Source organism: Ochotona curzoniae, unplaced genomic scaffold (assembly GCF_017591425.1).
Source record: "Ochotona curzoniae isolate NIBS_2020 unplaced genomic scaffold, NIBS_Ocur_1.0 scaffold_461, whole genome shotgun sequence".
NCBI lineage: Eukaryota > Metazoa > Chordata > Mammalia > Lagomorpha > Ochotonidae > Ochotona > Ochotona curzoniae.
In genome coordinates this window covers 8327273-8344115 of record NW_024467120.1, presented here as the reverse complement: position 1 = coordinate 8344115, position 16843 = coordinate 8327273, and the positions used below count along the sequence as shown (strand labels likewise).

The following is a 16843-nucleotide window of genomic DNA, read 5'->3' as shown; positions in this document are numbered from 1 at the left end:
AGGAGTCAGGTACTTCTTTTGGGTCTTTCAAGTGTGGGCAGGTGCCCAAAAACTTGGTGCATGAGCAGGGAGCTAAACAGAAAGGGGAATAACTAGGCCTCAATCTGGGGCCCATATGAACTTCCAAAGACAAAGGTGGCAGCTTTACCTGCCATGCCACATCCTAGGCCCCGTGAACTCTTCTTAAAGTAAGTGGTATAAGGATAAAAGTATTGTACATTAGGTAAGAAACAAATATGAAAATGAATTATATTGCGCTTTTTTTAAAAAAAATTGTATTGCTTTTTGACATCTGGGGGAAGGCAACTAGAGAATCTGAACTAAAGAAAGAAGCAAGAAATACAAGAGTCAACCAAAACTGGCTCCCTCATGATCCTAATTTTTGGACATCCAAGTGCAACGAGTCTCTAAGGTGTATAAAATTCCCTCGCAGGATGGGGCAGGGGACACACCAGCACTCCTCTAATTTTAGCTGTTCAATGCAAAGTGGAAAGGTACCCAGCCAAGGCTCCAGAAAAGTGGTCCACCTCCCCCAGACGTAAGTCAATGATAGCACATACTGAAAACTGAAATAATTACTAACCTTCTTAGTGGAAATGTTTGATAACAGAATATTAAAAAAAAAATCCTGACGGGTCAGGAAATGCAACAGAACAGAGCTTGGGAACCCCAAATACTTCACACTGACTTAAACTTTGCCACTTTGTTTAAGCACTAAGAGACTCAGTCCTGCAGGTAACCTAGGTGGTGGGAAGATTGATGGATTCCTAGAGCAAACACCTGGAGACATATTTGCTCACATCATCGAATGTGTAATTCAAAATAAATGCTCTACTCTACCGTGAGGTCTCTCATTATCGCTGGAGAAATGTCTAGGAACACAGAACTAGGAACTGCTGGTGTCTGCTGAGGCCTGCTTAGAGAGGCTGGGAAGGTGCTCTGGATGAGGGCTCTACCAACTCGCCCTAAAGGTTTGTTAGCCTGCTCTGGAACAAAGAGGAATAAATTGCCTGTCCTGTCAACAAACACTTCCCTGGGAGGAGGCAAGTGGGAGGATAAGACCTCACTGCTCAGACACAGCCAGGCGTACCTATAGCGTGTGCGAAGCAAGTCAAAGTTTCTTTTGTTTTGTGTTTTGAAAAGGAAAAATAATTTAGCTCAGATCCACTGAGAAGAGGAGATGGTGCCAGCAACACCCACGATGATGTCATATCAACTGCTGGTTTCAGGTCAACTACAGTCCAACAGGAAGCTGGAGACTGGAGACAAGCAGGACCCTGCCCACAGCACCCTCCCCTAAACCATTCCAGAGACTTGCAAATGAACCACAAAAATAACATTTTCCACTTTGGATAGTGAGATGGTCATTTGGGTATCTACTGCTGGCATTTCAAAAGCAATGCTCTCTACACGGAAACAGCCCGTCTGCAAAACATTCCATTGTTCAGACAGTGCGATAGTACATCATTTAATTACTTTCAGAGTAAAAAATAAATAAATAAATACAAACTAAAAATTCTTCCTAAACACTCCACTTCAATTACCACAATCTGTAATTCCACCAGGTTATGTGGGCGCCAGCAATGGTACTGGCACCCCTGCCAGAACCCTGAGCAGCCATCAGGGCAAGAAAAACCATCAGCTAAGAAAACATTATAAAGTTGGGGAAGAGGGTTTTGTACTCATTTTCATTGACAAAGTTCTTCCACAGTTATAGGAAGGCTACCATGTAAAAGGTAGATATTTCTACCCACTCAATGGCCATGGAATCTTTCCTTGGGAAATTATGGACTGTATGGATGTCCTTTGAAAACTCCATGGACAATGGAAATCTATGCATTTTTTTTTCATAATGTACACATTTAGGCAACATTTTGAGGATCCTACATATGTGTGGATTTCAAAACTAAACCCATTCTTGAATCCCAATTTCCATGAATCTTTTGCAGCATTAGTTTTTTTGTTTTTGCTATTTTTCCTCATCCTCCCTGACTAAAATCATTACCATATTATAAGCATCCTTTCAATAAGAGGTGAACTGCAGGTTAAGACAGTTCAAGACTTCTGAAGGCCTTGGTGAAAGAATACAGAGCAAATGCATGGCTCTGGTCAAGTGTTTTTATCTTTCTATGGGAGAAAGATACTTGTGACTACAAGAGATACTAGAAAGAATGCAGGCTCTCTAACTCTTTATCATTTGTAAATTCCCCCACTGATTTGATAACAAATATCACTTTTCCTGCAGTGCCATGGGAAGAAAAAAAATCACCATGATAACAAAGGTGCCATTATTTGTAGCAGTGTTTTCCTGAGTCCTGTTAATAATCACTCTTGCAGTCAACTAATGCCCTGGATTCTCACATCACTAAATAAATATTACCTAGTAGCAAATATTAGTATCCCTAACTCTGCATTCCACTGAAGTCAGGAAACCTATCGGAAAGGTCAAAGCTGGGCAAATAAGGCCAACCTCACCATCATCCCAACAACCACCCCCATCACCACCAACTCTCCTGTTTCCATCATTCCCTGTACCTCTGTGGCTCTCACTGAAATTCCTTACCAGGGATCCTTCATATGCCATGCAATCTCATCCTAGGTTGACAAAATTTGATTAGGAGAAATTCATAAAAACAGAGTCTGCCAAAAGACTTGCATCGGGAACTCTTTCAGTCTAAGGTTTGTTAAATGCTGGAGGTGCCTGAATACCTTTAAGTCATTGCTTCTAAAATTTGCACAAAATGCATTTTTCTCAGGAAAAATTTCAGAGCTTTCCTAAACCTTCAGGAGCTCACACTGTTCTCTCAGTGTTAGAACCCTGACAGTAAAATGGTGGCCCTGTGTTCTTAAATCAGAAGAAATCTCTGGGGGACTTTAAAGAAATGCATGCCCCAAGGGACTGTCTATATCAGAATATCAATAACCAGGTCCATGGGCATGTGAATCTTTTTTTTTTTTAAGATTTATTTTTTATTATTTTTTTATTGGAAAGGCAGATATACAGAGAGGAGAGACAGGAAGATCTTCCATCCGATGATTCACTCCCCAAGTGAGCGCAACGGCCTATGCTATGCCGATCCGAAGCCAGGAGCCTCTTCCGGGTCTCCCACATGGGTGCATGGTTCCAAAGCTTTGGGCCGTCCTCGACTGCCTTCCCGGGCCACGGGCAGGGAGCTGGAAGAGAAGCAGGGCTGCCGGGATTAGAACCGGCACCCATATGGGATCCTGGGCGTGCTAGGCGAGGACCTTAACCACTGCGCCACCGCGCCGGGCCCGGCATGTGAATCTTAAAGCAAGGAGTAAGTTCTCTTGAGTGATGCTCAATTACCACACACAGTCAGGGTGAAGAAATACAAAGGCAGTTCACTGGACTAGTGTCCGGATTTTACTTCATCATGGAGCTTTAAAACTGAAGAACAAGAACTCAGAAAACCAGCACATCCTTTTTATAGACAGGAATCAGACCTGTTGAATAACTTTTCCAGAATCAACCTAGTTAAATCAAACAGTCCAGGGGGCCAGGACCATGGCACAGAAGCCTGAGGTGCGAGTATCTCACCTGGTGACCAGTTTGAGTTCCTGGAGCTCTATGTCTCACCGTGTCGTGCTGATGGCCTGGGAGAGCAGCAGAGGAAGGCCCACATCTTGGGTCTCCGGATCCACATGGGAGACCCAAAAGAAGCTCCTTGTTTCAGACCAGCCCAGCTCTGGCTGTTCTGGCTATTTGGAGAGTGAACCAATGAATGGAAGATCTCTCTTCCCTCTTTTCTCCCTCTCTTTTCCTGCCTTTTAGATTAAAAAACAAGAAGGAAGGCGGAAGAGGAAAAGAAAAAAGAGGAGGAGGATCCCAAAATATGCTATTGTCAATTTTAAATTTAAAAAAAAATACTGCATTTTTATTTTTCTAAAAAATTAAAGCATCAGGTTTCCCAATCTTGTTTGTTGTACTCAGTTCCAACAGCTAGCTCCTACATTTACCTTTTTTAACAAAGTTCATCATCCTTTGTAGCTCATGGGCAAAAATTAACCCTAATCTGCATAAAAATTATAGTGAATCTAAGAGCGAAACCATATTTATGGTGGGTAAAACACAGTGAGCAGCAGATTATAACGTAAGCGAGGAGAGCATCTGCCCGTTTAGCAACAAGGTGAGAACCTTCTGGTTACCAAAATTAAGGTCTACTATAATTTGTTATCCTTTCTTTTCTAGCTGTTTGATTTATCAAAAGGAAGAACTGGCTCATGATTGCCACTCCCAAGAAGGTGTAAACAACCCAGGCATGTCATTTGCTTCAGCGAGGTATTTACATGCTCCAAACCAGGAAGGCTAGGCCCTTTAATGGCAGATCAAATAACATATATTTATCCTAACTGAAAGACTTTTCAAATGCAATGGGGGTTTCAAGAGAAGAAAGGAAAGAAGGAGGTGACTTTTCCTTTGTTCAATTTCACAATCCATTTTACATCCAGATCCAGCAGGTGTTTTTTCAGTGGCTTCCCCGTAGCTGGGATAATTACACTACCTGCCCTCTTGATGTATGAGGCTCTATTGAGAGAAGTCAGCTGCATCCCAAAGACAGCATTCCAGGGCGGAGAAAAGAATTCTGTCATTACACACCCACTGGAGGATTCAGTTCAGGCAACCTTTCTCCCTGCCACACCAGAGAAGACAACACAGAGAAAAAGGGAAACAGAAGAATACAAACTGCTGATGGGGACCCTGATGGACACGCAGTAAAAACAGGTACCATGCAAGAGTAAGCGATATGCCAAGAACTGCACTGAAGTGTTCACACATACTGTATTACCTCCCACAGACTGTTAATTCTTATCTAGGGGCTGATGCAGTGAAATAGTATATGGGCACCAGTTCATGCCCTTCTGATCCAGTTCCTTGCCTAATGGTTGGGAAAGCTGCAGAGGATGGCTCAAGTTCTGGGGTGCCTGTACCCACATGGAAGATACAGAAAGAAGCCCCTGGCTCCTAGCTTCAGAATGACCTATCCCTGGTAGTTGTGGCCCTTCAGGAATTGAACCAGAGGATAAGATCTCTTTCTGTAATTCTGACTTTCAAGCAAAAAAATAAATTAAAAAAAAAACCGCTCATGAAGTGCAGGACATTGCCTTACCCACAGCAGAGACTGAACAATCAGCTGACAAACCACAAGGAAAAAGAACAAACTCCAGAACACTGGAAGTGAAGGGTATTTCCTGCACATAGATGCCAGGTAAGATACCATCCTGTTTCCCTGGCCACACTTGACTGTCACAAAACCAGTCCCTGCCAACGATGCCTGAGAGCGAAGCTGCTGGTCAAATGAAGGGCTGGAGAAGCAGCCAACCTCGAGGAAACCGAGTATGTCCCATATTTACTCTCCCCCTACGCTTTTTATTTTCTCTTACAAAAAAAGTTCCATAGTTAGTTCACTCTCTCTCTCTGCTTCCTGCTGGTAACAATGTGCCTAAGAAAATGCTCAGGAAAGAAAAGGGAGACAGCACATACTTGGTGAATTTGTGTGATAGAACAAATAAATTAACTGCTAACTAAAAATAGAGTGCTGTGCCAAGCCTGCAGATGCAAGAACAGGCATCATCTACCAGCACTGCAGAGTGTGTAAGCAATGGAGGCTGAGGCTTTTCCACGTGTGTAATAGTCATGTGTACTGTACAGTGAATATTCCACCACATCAATGGCATCATCACCCTGTGTCCCAACAAAAGGGCACCACAACCTGCTATACTCCAGCATTTGGGGTCAAGATTCCAAGGGGCCAAAGGCACAGGCCCAGCCAGAAGTCCCAAATCCCCTCCTGAATCATGTGCTAGGTCCTAAGGCCCTGGAGTCCCCTGTCTATAAAGGCAGGTTCACTGTTCTGGTCTCCGGGCAAGAATTTCCTGCAGGTGCTTTAGATGTCCCTGCTTCAACATGCCGTGGTTGTGTGTGCTTGGGGGGGGAAGAGGGCAGAGTTCATGCACAGATGTTCACACTCAGCTGTCCAACAGGCAGCACCTCCAGGTGCGGGGCAGCCAGGGAACCGTGTTAGGTATAAAATCTCAAAGTTCATACGCAGTCTTGGAGATCCTCAGGAAGGTATATTTGTCAGAACAGAATTTCTAAGCATTTCCTATTTGACAGTCCTTCAGGTGGGTAGATCATGTGTCCATAGTAGGCAGTCCTCCAGGGGTGGGACTGCCAGTTAGTGAAGATGAGGCTTGGAGCAGTGAACCCACATGTCTGAAGGCACAGGGCCAGTAACTACAAGAGCCTGCACCCAGATTCAGTTCTTCACAGCGTACACAGCCAACTACAAGTTGTCCCTTGTGCAATCTCACAGCCATCAATGTGGCAGCCCCAGAGGCTCGGGAGAGGTGAGGCCAGGCCCAGGCATTCGCAAGCTGCTCTCCCTTCCAAGCCTCCCCGGCTTTCTCCTGCGCATGACAGCAGCCAGACGTAGGCGCTAAGAAGTCCAAAGTGGTGATTTGTATGTGCACACCTGCAGAGGCCTGCAGTGTAGACACAATCTGTGTGAGAGGTCGACAAGCCGGAGCACATGCCTCTCGGGAACCTCACAAGACGAAGCCCGAGGCTCTCGAATACACATCTTCTTACAGCCCTAAACCCAGACTTGCATTAGCGCACCTGCCAAACGGGCTGTGCGGCAGCTCCGACGGCCCATGGAGGATACCTCCCTAAGACCTGTATTTACAGAGCCCCTTTCATCCAAGAAATTCAAAGTGCTTTCCAAGCCCACAGCCATTCATCCAAACACTCCCGGGAGGTATGTGGGTGGCCAGGGTTTCACTTACTGACCAAAAAACTGAAGCAGGTTGACAACCTTAAATACCTTTCTTTTAAAAACAATCTTTGCTTTTTGAAAATAGATAGTTTTACACACGTACCCCTACCAACCCCCCCCAAAATGTGATCGATACCTGAAGAAAAAGGAACCTGCCTTATGTTCATTTAAGTGAATCTGAATGTGACAAAATCAAGTATCGTGTCCCTGTAATCTATGCTTCCCCATAGTTCGTTTGATTATACAGCGTGTGAAAAATGGATGCTCACTCCATAGCCAAGGGCTTGCGGTTAAATCTGAGTTACTATTGCCTTTCAAAATGCAAATTCCATAGGTGCAAATTTTAAGATAGAAATTTCATTTTTTCCCCCTCTAACTGTAATAGGCTTTTACACCTTTGGCCAGAAAGCACTTAGCAAAAATGATTAGCATATTCTCCGTGGACTAGATGGAATAGATATCAAGGCAAAAAGATTGCGTTCGTTTGCTCTGTAGTGAAAGTAAATGGCCCCAGACATGTGCATCTGCGGACTTGAGGAAGAATTCTTTTCATAGCTAAGGGAGATTCAGCCTTCAAGAAGAATGAGTCCGTGGAGTATTTGGAGTCATTATAACAAAGACAATGACAGTATACTGCATTCAAATATCTGCCAGCTATTTTCTTACCAGCAAACACTCAGTGAGTGGTGGTATACTAACCCCTGTTCTCCCTGCTTACATTTTATACACAAGTATACTGAGACTCAGAAAAACAGGTAATAGTAGACAATAGATGGAAAGTCTCAAAGAGCTTACAGTGAACTTAGAAAAATACACATTTAATAGACTAAACCGTATAGAATACAAAACTGCGTGTGTACAATGTGTTTGTTTTAAATATTTACTTGATTTCTCTTTGAAGGGCAGAATTATAGCAAGGAAAGAGAGACAGAAAGATCTTCCATCCTCCTGTTTACTCCCCACATGGCCACAATGGCCAGAGGTAGGCCATCCAAAGCTAGGAGCTTCCAGTTCCGCCATGTGGGAACAGGAGCCCAAGGCCTTGGGCCACCCTCTGCTGCTCTCCCTGACCACAAGCAGGGAGCTGGCTGGGAAGTGGAGCAGCATCCCAATGCTCATAAGGAATGTTGGCACTGTAGGCAGAGGCTTAGCCTGCTACATCATGGTGCCAGTCGCTGTATATTTCTATAGGGTTTTCCAAGGGAGTTCATAACCCAAGGGAGAAACACCGAGTTTTCACCAAAGACGTGTATGTCACATGAGCACTGCAAAAGCAGCTAAAGTGAGTGTAGGGGGCAGTGCAGAGGCAAACTCTGCAAGAGGGGATGTCAATTCAACGTATAAAAGCAGAAAAAATCCTCAACCTACTTATTTCCTATTTGTTTGAAAGGCAGAAAGGAGGAGAGGGAGAAGTGAAGAGATTATCCTACATTCTCAATGCTTTACTCTTCAAACACCCACGATAGCCAGGGCTGGGCCCAGGCCAAAGTCAGGATCCACAAACTCTGTGTGGACTTGCACGTGGCTTGCAGGCATGCAGTACCTGAGCCATCCCTTGCTGCCTCCCCAGGACACACTTGCAGGAAGCTAGAGTTGAAAACAGAGCTGGGACTAGAACCCAGGTACTCCAACACGTGTGCCAAGTGGTGTCTTACCCACTGTACTAAACATCTACCCAGACAGAACTTGAAACTGATGAGAACAGATTATGTAAATGATTAAAAACTTCATCAAGGACTTAATCAAGAGGTTAGGGTGCCTGGCATGCTTATAGGAAGGAGGAGGCATTGAGAACTGGCTGGGAAAAGACTATCCTGGGCTGGATGGGTGTGAATAGATAAGAACTGGGTACTAAGGATTAATTACTTAGGTAACTGTGTGCATCTTTTCTCTCCCAACAAGATGTACATGTCCTTGAAGGGAAGAAAACAAGTCCCTTGGATTCTAGTCCAATGGTGTGTGTCTGAGATTGTTTAATCTAAATCACTGATTGCTATTACTTCTTCATCACTACCATCAACCCTTCATTTAAATTAAACGATTTAACTCTTAGAAGAGCACAAGGAGGTAAATGTCATTTTCTGACAGCATTTCACAAAGAGACATTATGCCCAGAACACCCAACCGTTAAATTACAACATTCCACACAAACACGTTTCAAACTGAAGCACAAAACTATGTTCCTGAAAATTTCCTGCCTGTGTGATTGCCAGTGCCCTTCTCACCCCACGCACTCCCACCATCAGCAGCAGACACACCACGAATTCCCCAGGAGACGACCAAGCCACCCACAAACCTGGCTTCTCCACCATCTGATACGCCTCTGCCACTTCCTGCCTCTACTGCCCAGTCCCACCAAGTGACACATCGCAGAGGGTCAAAGTCGCTGGTGCTCAAGGTATTCAACAAAGATGTCACCTCCTGTGGTTGCCCCAGACAAGTTTTCCAGTTGCTGCTTAGCCAACTTCTCCCCAAGTCCCATGCAAGCTTAGATTTTGATGAATCCATTCTCCTGAATCTTGGTTTTCCCTTTAACAGAGGCCAGCCTTCCTAGGTTTCCAGCTTGATCCCAGGAGATTCTACTTGGGATGCAATCCAAGAGGTTGTCACTTTGTTCCCTGGGAATTCCCCTCCCCTCAATCACCATATCCTGATGTTTGGTTAATGTAAAGATTCCTCCGACTAGGCACTTGGATTGCCGAATGTAGGAGTGAGGTGTTAGCCTTTTAGCTCCACTGTAAGTGTTTTGCTAATATGCATGTCACTTTTCCTTGCCTGTAAAGTGGATTGGAAACAACCAAACCCTACTGAGTTTCAGGGATGATACGGTACAGTGGTTGGAGTGGTGTCTAGGGCAGAGAAGCACTTCCATGTTGGTTGCTGTCATGAACGTTACTCCCATGTACACACATATGGAGAGACTAAAAACAGCTTCCAGGAACTGGATTAAAAGCTAACTTTAGTGAAATAGAAATCTGAAGGCGAAGTACAGGAGAAGCCTTCAAAAAAATCCATGGAGAGATCAGTGGTGTAGCAGAGGAGGAAAAGCTGCTGCAACGTGGGAGGTCCAGAAGAGGCTCCTGGCTCCTGGCTCCTGGCTCCTGGCTCCTGGCTTCGGATCAGTGCAGCTCTGGTTGTTGCAGCCACTTGAGGAATGATTCAGCGGATGGAAGATCTTCCTTTCTGTCTCTCCTCTTCTCTGTATATCTGACTTTCCAATAAAAATTTTAAAATCAAATAAATCTTTAAAAAAAAAGAAGAAAAAGAAAATCGGGTGATTTATTTTTTTAAAAATGTTCAGGGTAAAAGTGTATGTTATGAAAAAATTATGCCTGAATTCCAAAGCTGCTATTCATCAAAATAAAATTAATCTTCTTTTCCAGTTTACAGGAATTATCTGAACTCCTTAACAGTATACCTAGCAGACATATGTTTTGATCATCGGAGGTAAAGGCAGGTCTCAGCTCCCCGGCTATCTCTTGTCCAGTGCAATTATATCTTTCCAGACAGGAAGCTTTTCCCAGAGTTCATGAGACAATCAGGAAAATATCTCCTCCAGATCCTGAGGCAGCTCCTAACTCTGAGTGTGAGTGCACAGGGATAGAATCAAAGTCGTAACACCAGTTATAACTGATAGTCACATTTCCTATCCTACCTAGATTTAAAACTTACTCGAAACAAAAGGCGGGGAGGGGGACCCCGAATAGCTGTGCCTCTGCCCATGGAAGAGCTGTGCTTCTGAGCAGGAACAGAAAGCACACAGCCGACCAGGAGCCACTCCAGCACCATGACAAATGGCGACAAAGCAGGAGTGGCAGCATGCCTTGCATTTGGTCACTACAGCAACATAAATCCAGCTGACAGCAGACTGCGTGACCTCACTCCGGGATGGGAGCCAGAGGTTTCCTATGGGATCACTGCAGTTATCAGATCTGGAAAGTTTCACTTGCTTTCTCTTTTAGGCTATTTTTAAGCAAAACAAAAGGGTAGTACCACCAAAGGAGGTTAAGAAGGTAAAATCAGAAAACGTCCATCTTCCATTACCTTAAGTTACCTGATGAGGAATAAATATCCATTGTTGCATGGTTTCAAAAGAAAGTAAACAGCGTGAAAAGCTATCAGATCTTCGTCATGTTTTAATCTCTTCCTTTTCTCTTGTATTAGAAAAAAACGTATTCATGCTCCCTGACCAAGAGATATTCCCTTTAATACAACCTCAAACAAAACCTGCCCCAGCCCTAATTCTTCAGACTTTTCCCTTTGACTCCTCCATCAGACCACTTCGATCCATGAACCACAGTGCGGTCCAGCACTCTACCTTTTGCAGTGCGCCTTAGTGACAAAGCGCAAACAGCACTGATGGCACCTGCTGCTCAGAAAGCAAATGGCTGAATGATTTTGGGCAAGTATTTGCATTCCTGATCTCCCTTCCATATCTGCACAATGAAGGTTACGTCTGCAACCTCCTGGCCACCTAAATTTACACTAAGTCATGACCTCACGGCTCTTCAGGTGTGCAAGCAAACAGAATCCTGCCCAGTCATACCCCACTTCCGGGCATAGGGGTGAAAAAGCTCTAAGCAAGCACATGTGTTTGGAGGCAGAGCTGCCTTGGTTAAAATGGAAGGCAGGTGAATGTGGAACAAAAGCACTTCTCCTTTCTCCAGTTAAAAATCAAAGATGTGAGTATCTGGAAGGATAAAGGTGAAGAAATGGGGTTGGCGTGGCATATCAAGTCACACTGCCACCTGCCACACACAGCATCCCATATGAACCCCAGCTCGAGCCCCAATGGCTCCACTTCTGATTCAGCACCCTACTCATGTCCCCTGGGAAGGCAGCAGCAGCTGATTCAAGCACGTGCATCCCTGCCACCCACAGGGAAGAACTGGATGAAGTGCAGGACTCCACATTACAGTTTAGCACAGTCCAAGTCCCTGTAGCTGTTTCGAGAGTGAGCCAACAGACTGAAGATCTCTCCAAATTTATCTCTCTGTAACTCAGTCTTTCAAGTAAATAAAAATAAATCTTAAAAATAATAATAATAATAATTGGCAGGGAACACAGTAGTAAGAAAATGACCTGAACTGCTTTTTCCATCAGCACAGATTATTAGTTCTATGCTCAGCACAACTAGTAAAGAAAAATTAAGTGTATGGGCTATTTTTAATGAACTATACAAATGATTAGGTACCACAAAGCGCCAACAATTAGTAACATCTCAGTTGAATGCAACCTATTTCTACTGATTCCCTCTGGGAAAAACCAAACTGCTGTCAAAATGTGCCACTCTGCTCTCTGCTCCATATTTCGAGAATACTCGATGTGTCAACACCAACACTTAGGAGTTCAGAAGAGCGGAGGCCGCCGTGACGAACTGCCTGGTCTTAGAGAATTTAATCAGTTAATGTTTCAGAGCCTTCTCATCAAACACTGACAACTCCCAATCAATAGAAGAGGTTACTTTGTAAAATAGATTTTTCTGCCTCTTGAATCAGAGACCTAGAAGCCAGTACTGCTAGACTTCCCTGGAAAACTTCCAGATGGGCATCTGAGTTCCAACTTTGTGGACTGGACTTGGTTTTTTAAAAGACAATAACGAATGGTTTTGCTGCTGGCTGTGAAATCCACTTTGAGAAACAGTTTAGGGACTGGCACAGTAGCTAGCAGCTAAAGCCCTCGCCTTCACACTCACCAGGATCCCATATGGGCATCGGTTCATATCCTAGCGGGCCCACTTCCCATCCAGCTCCCTGCTTGTGGCCTGGGAAAGCAGTTGAGGATGACTCAAAGCCTTGGGACACTACACCTGCACCTGCGTGGGAGACCCAGAAGAGTCTCTGGGCTCCTGGCTTTGGATTGGCTCAGCTCTGTCCATTGCTGACACTTGGGGAGTAAATAAGTGGATGGAAGATCTTCCTCTCTGTCTCTCCTCTGTACATCTGACTTTGCAATAAAAATTAAAATAAAAACAGTTTAAGTATTCCTTGCAAAGAGGTTTCTGTTATTTCTATCATATTCGTTTATTTTCAGTTTTACCTTTATCCCCTTCATCTTACCACTCCCCCCCAACTCCCAATGGTGTGCCTCAGTGCTCAGAGAATAAACGTACAAATGCTCCAACATGCAGAGGGGTAAGAACCATCCCAGGGTGTGTCCATACCTCTTCAAGAAAACAGTGCCCCAAACAGCAAAGTAACCCCGTGCCATCAAGCACTGAAGTAATTCCTACAGGGGGCAATTCCGCAACTGCAAGTACCCATGGATATGTAACTAAGTCTGACTGATGCCACTTGGCAAGGCAATGAAGTACGTATTCAAATGTTTCCCTTTGCAATAATTCACATTTCATAAAACCAGAGGAATTATTTTTCTCTAAATGAGAAACAAAATACAATTTGTTAAGCCTTTTTATGAAAGAGCTGCTCTATTTTTTTTTCTTTTTTTGCAATATATGATATTCTTCCAAAAGTTCTGGAACTGCTCCAGAGAGGTGAATCTCCCAAAAAGCTGCAGGTCTCATCAGCTCTGCAAGCCAGTCTCTGGGGACACCGAAACATTTGTTAGCAGATAACATTTAAGAAATCTTTATTGGAGTGTTTTTCACAATTAGATAGGTCTCATTTACTTCTTTAAGAAAATAAAAGGTAAGTATAATTATTATTCCAAATGAGTCACTCTGAAACCTGAAACTCAAAGAGTTTCAAGTCAAACTACAAGTGGAAGAATCTGAATTTGAACCCAGAAGGGTGGGAGGGGTGTTCCCAAGCTATTATCTTCTCCGCAGGAATACTGCAGTCCTCTACTTTATTTTTTTTTCTTTTTTTTTTATTACATTGCATCATGAAACACAGTTTTACAGGCACTTGGATTCCCCCCTCCCCTCCCCAAAACCCGCTCCTCCCCCCAAGGTGGATTCTTCCATCTTGTTTCATTACCACAGATCAAATTCAGTTGAGATTTTTTTTTCCTTGCAAGCATCTACAAAACATAGAGTCCAGCATCTTATTGCGCAGATAAGTTCATCAGTTTCACCTAAACTGTTGACATATGTCTTGTTACAGTTATAGAGCTAGACTACCCGAAAAACAGTCCTCTACTTTAAAGGTCCAGTGGCAAGAGGAACTTACATACTGTATTCCTGCAAAATATCACAAGGTCAGCCTAACATGAAGAACCCAACCTGACGAAATCTGTCCACGGAAACCCCTAGAGGACCTGAACGTGTAGGTTTCTTTGTCCGTGAGACACTTCTCCTGCACAAAAATCTAGAAGCCAAGTTAATGGACAGAATTCCAAAATGGATCATAAAAGCCCATGCCTGTCTACCCACTCATGCACCTGTTTTTAGTTATCTGCAGAAATTGTGCTTCCTGAACTATGCACACATCCCCCCCCCAAAAAAAAAGACAAGGCCATTGATATTTACATCTCATGAACCTGAAGGTCGGTTCAAAAGGGTAGCAGTTATTTATGGGAATGTTTTAGTCACTTAGGGCAGATGGGAGAGGAGGAAGAGCTTGGAACGGTTCCCATTTCATCATAATGATTTCTAATACAAGACATCTACTGCCAACCACTAAGGCATTCCACAGTGACCAGTGAGATTAATGTTTTCAATGTAAAATTGTCACTTGTGGTACTCATTTTTTGTGAGTCTAAGGTTACCAACAAGCAGACAGAAGACCCATCATGTGATAATGTCATGGAACAAAATCAAGGTGATGATATACTTCCATTCTTACGCAAGAGTTTTGTTCTTTTTTTACTGTATCTGGCATTTTCTAAAGTGTGAAAATAACCAAAGCATACAAATCTGTATCAAAATCACTTGGTAATGAAACAAAGCATTTGAATGCTATCGAACGCCATGTTCAACTGCCCTACTTTTGCTTACAACATGAAAAAAATCCATCTCTGAGGATATCTAAATCCCTTTTTGCCTAAATATACGTATACAAAATCGGGAGAGAAACCCTGTAGTCATTCTATCAACAATTTATCAGTAAACTATACTTCACCCCAGTTCACAACAAATATTATCTTTTAATTCCATATGCTTATGAATTTTCCGAAGCCCCTGAAATATATAAATGAAAATGAAAGATTCTAAGATGCATAGACCTCCCACACACTGAAATACCGCTGAGTTAGACATCACACTCCAAGCACCTGATGACTCTTTGACCTTGTAAAAAGATATGAGTTCTATTGTGTGGCCACTAGGTTTCTAGAACAGACCCAAAAGGTAAGAGTGCCAAGAAACAGAAAGCATGGAGAGAGACATGTGAGTTTTAACAGACCACTCACAGAGTTTACCTAGGATTGACATACTAACCTTTGTCATGGACAGCTCCTTGGAAAAAAAACAAACAGGAAACTTAGGAAGACGCTCTTGCTTGCACTTAAGACGTCCAGAAAGGATCAAAAGTTGCATCCTCACGCTTCAAACTGTCTTTTTTATCTTCCTGTTTTGACTGTGAGTCTTGACAAAGGACCTGTGGTGTTATAAATTATCCCATTACTCACTCCCTCAGGTAACCCTACGGGAACAGGAAGGAAGTAAATCTTGGAGTCCTGAACTTACATCCCTTAATCATACACATGCACGCCCTCCAAAGCCGTAAATCATCGACTCTCCCCGTAGCGCCATGATTCACACCTGAAACAGAGCAGAGAGAACGAGGACTCAGAAAGGCCAGGGCAGAGAAAGGTATCTCAATATAGCAGGATCACCTGCTATGTTAAAGGCCGACTGTAGAGAAGAAAACTCCCCAAAGAGCACATTTCAAGACTCAGCATCATTTCTGAACCATTTAAAAAGCAAACATCTATATCATCATGTTAACCTACCTGACAGACTGACTTTAACTATTGGTGACTTTAATTAGCAGAATTGACGCTACTGTTAGGTCAACTTTTCTCTCATAAACTCTGCAGGGCAAGAATAAGACCAATCTTATGTTACTGGTTGCTATGTCATTTTTAAAAAATAAGCTCAGGTCCATTTACACAACAGTGATTAACAATCAAACCATACCAATAATCCAGAAGAGAGAAAAAAAAAATCTTCGGTTACCTGATTTTATAAGACAGTGTGCACACACACAAACCCTGAACAAAGGTTTGTGATAGTCAAAGAGTCTTTAATTTTTTTTCTTTTTTTTTCTTAAGATTTATTGATTTATTGGAAAGTCAGATATACAGAGAGGAGGAGAGACAGAAGATCTTCTGTCCGATGATTCACTCCCCAAGTGACTGCAATGGCCGATGCTATGCCGATCCAAAGCCAGGAGCCAGGAACTTCTTCCAGGTATCCTACATGGGTGCAGGGTCCCAAAGCCTTGGGCCATCCTTGACTACTTTCCCAGGCCACAAGCAAGGAGTTGGATGGGAAGTGGAGCTGCTGGGATTAGAACCGGTGCCCATATGGGATCCAGGCGCTTCAAGGTGAGGACTTTAGCCGCTAGGCCATGGCGCCGGACCGAGTCTTTAATTTTGATTATAAATTTATTTGGATTGCAAATCATTCTAAGGTTTATGTGAATTTTAGGTATTTGGATGGATATGTCTACTTAAAATGCAAATGGTCTTGCTGTGGAAAGCCTATAACAGAGCATGCTTATTCTTCAGGTGAACTCTCCCTAGCTGAGATATGAATATCTATTCCCAATGGCCAAGTCAACACCAATCCAATAGGCCAGATGATAGAAAACACCTCTCCTGCAACTGTTACTGAAGCTTCCTGCTGAGCTTGTGTCATTATTATCCAGGGTCCTCCACAAGAACCAGCAGACTTCATGAAATTTACCATCACCTGGGCACCAGGAAGACACCGATACAACAGTCACTCAGCTCCTAGATCTCAGAGACTGATGAACGCAGGGTTCTGCCTGCAAGATTTATTTTTCAGTATTTAACTCTCTGACCTTACTTTTGCATCTTTCAAAATCTGGAACAAAGGTTCACATCCTAGGAAGGATTGAATGATGCAGCAGGAAGCAGAGGGAAGGGGCTGACAGATGATTGCTTGAACTGCTTTTCTG

At 43.4% G+C, this 16843-nt stretch overlaps 1 long non-coding RNA gene across 1 annotated transcript in view; it reads right to left on the bottom strand.

Annotated features, from left to right (window-relative positions):
* Positions 1–15453, bottom strand: part of LOC121147820 — a 59892-nt gene extending 44439 nt beyond the window's left edge. The window contains exons 1-2 of the long non-coding RNA XR_005882474.1: positions 15385–15453; positions 15136–15295 (exon numbers count right to left, since the gene is read on the bottom strand). This is a non-coding gene — a long non-coding RNA (uncharacterized LOC121147820). The remainder of the gene's footprint in view (positions 1–15135; positions 15296–15384) is intronic.
* Between the last annotated feature and the right edge of the window lie 1390 nt (positions 15454–16843).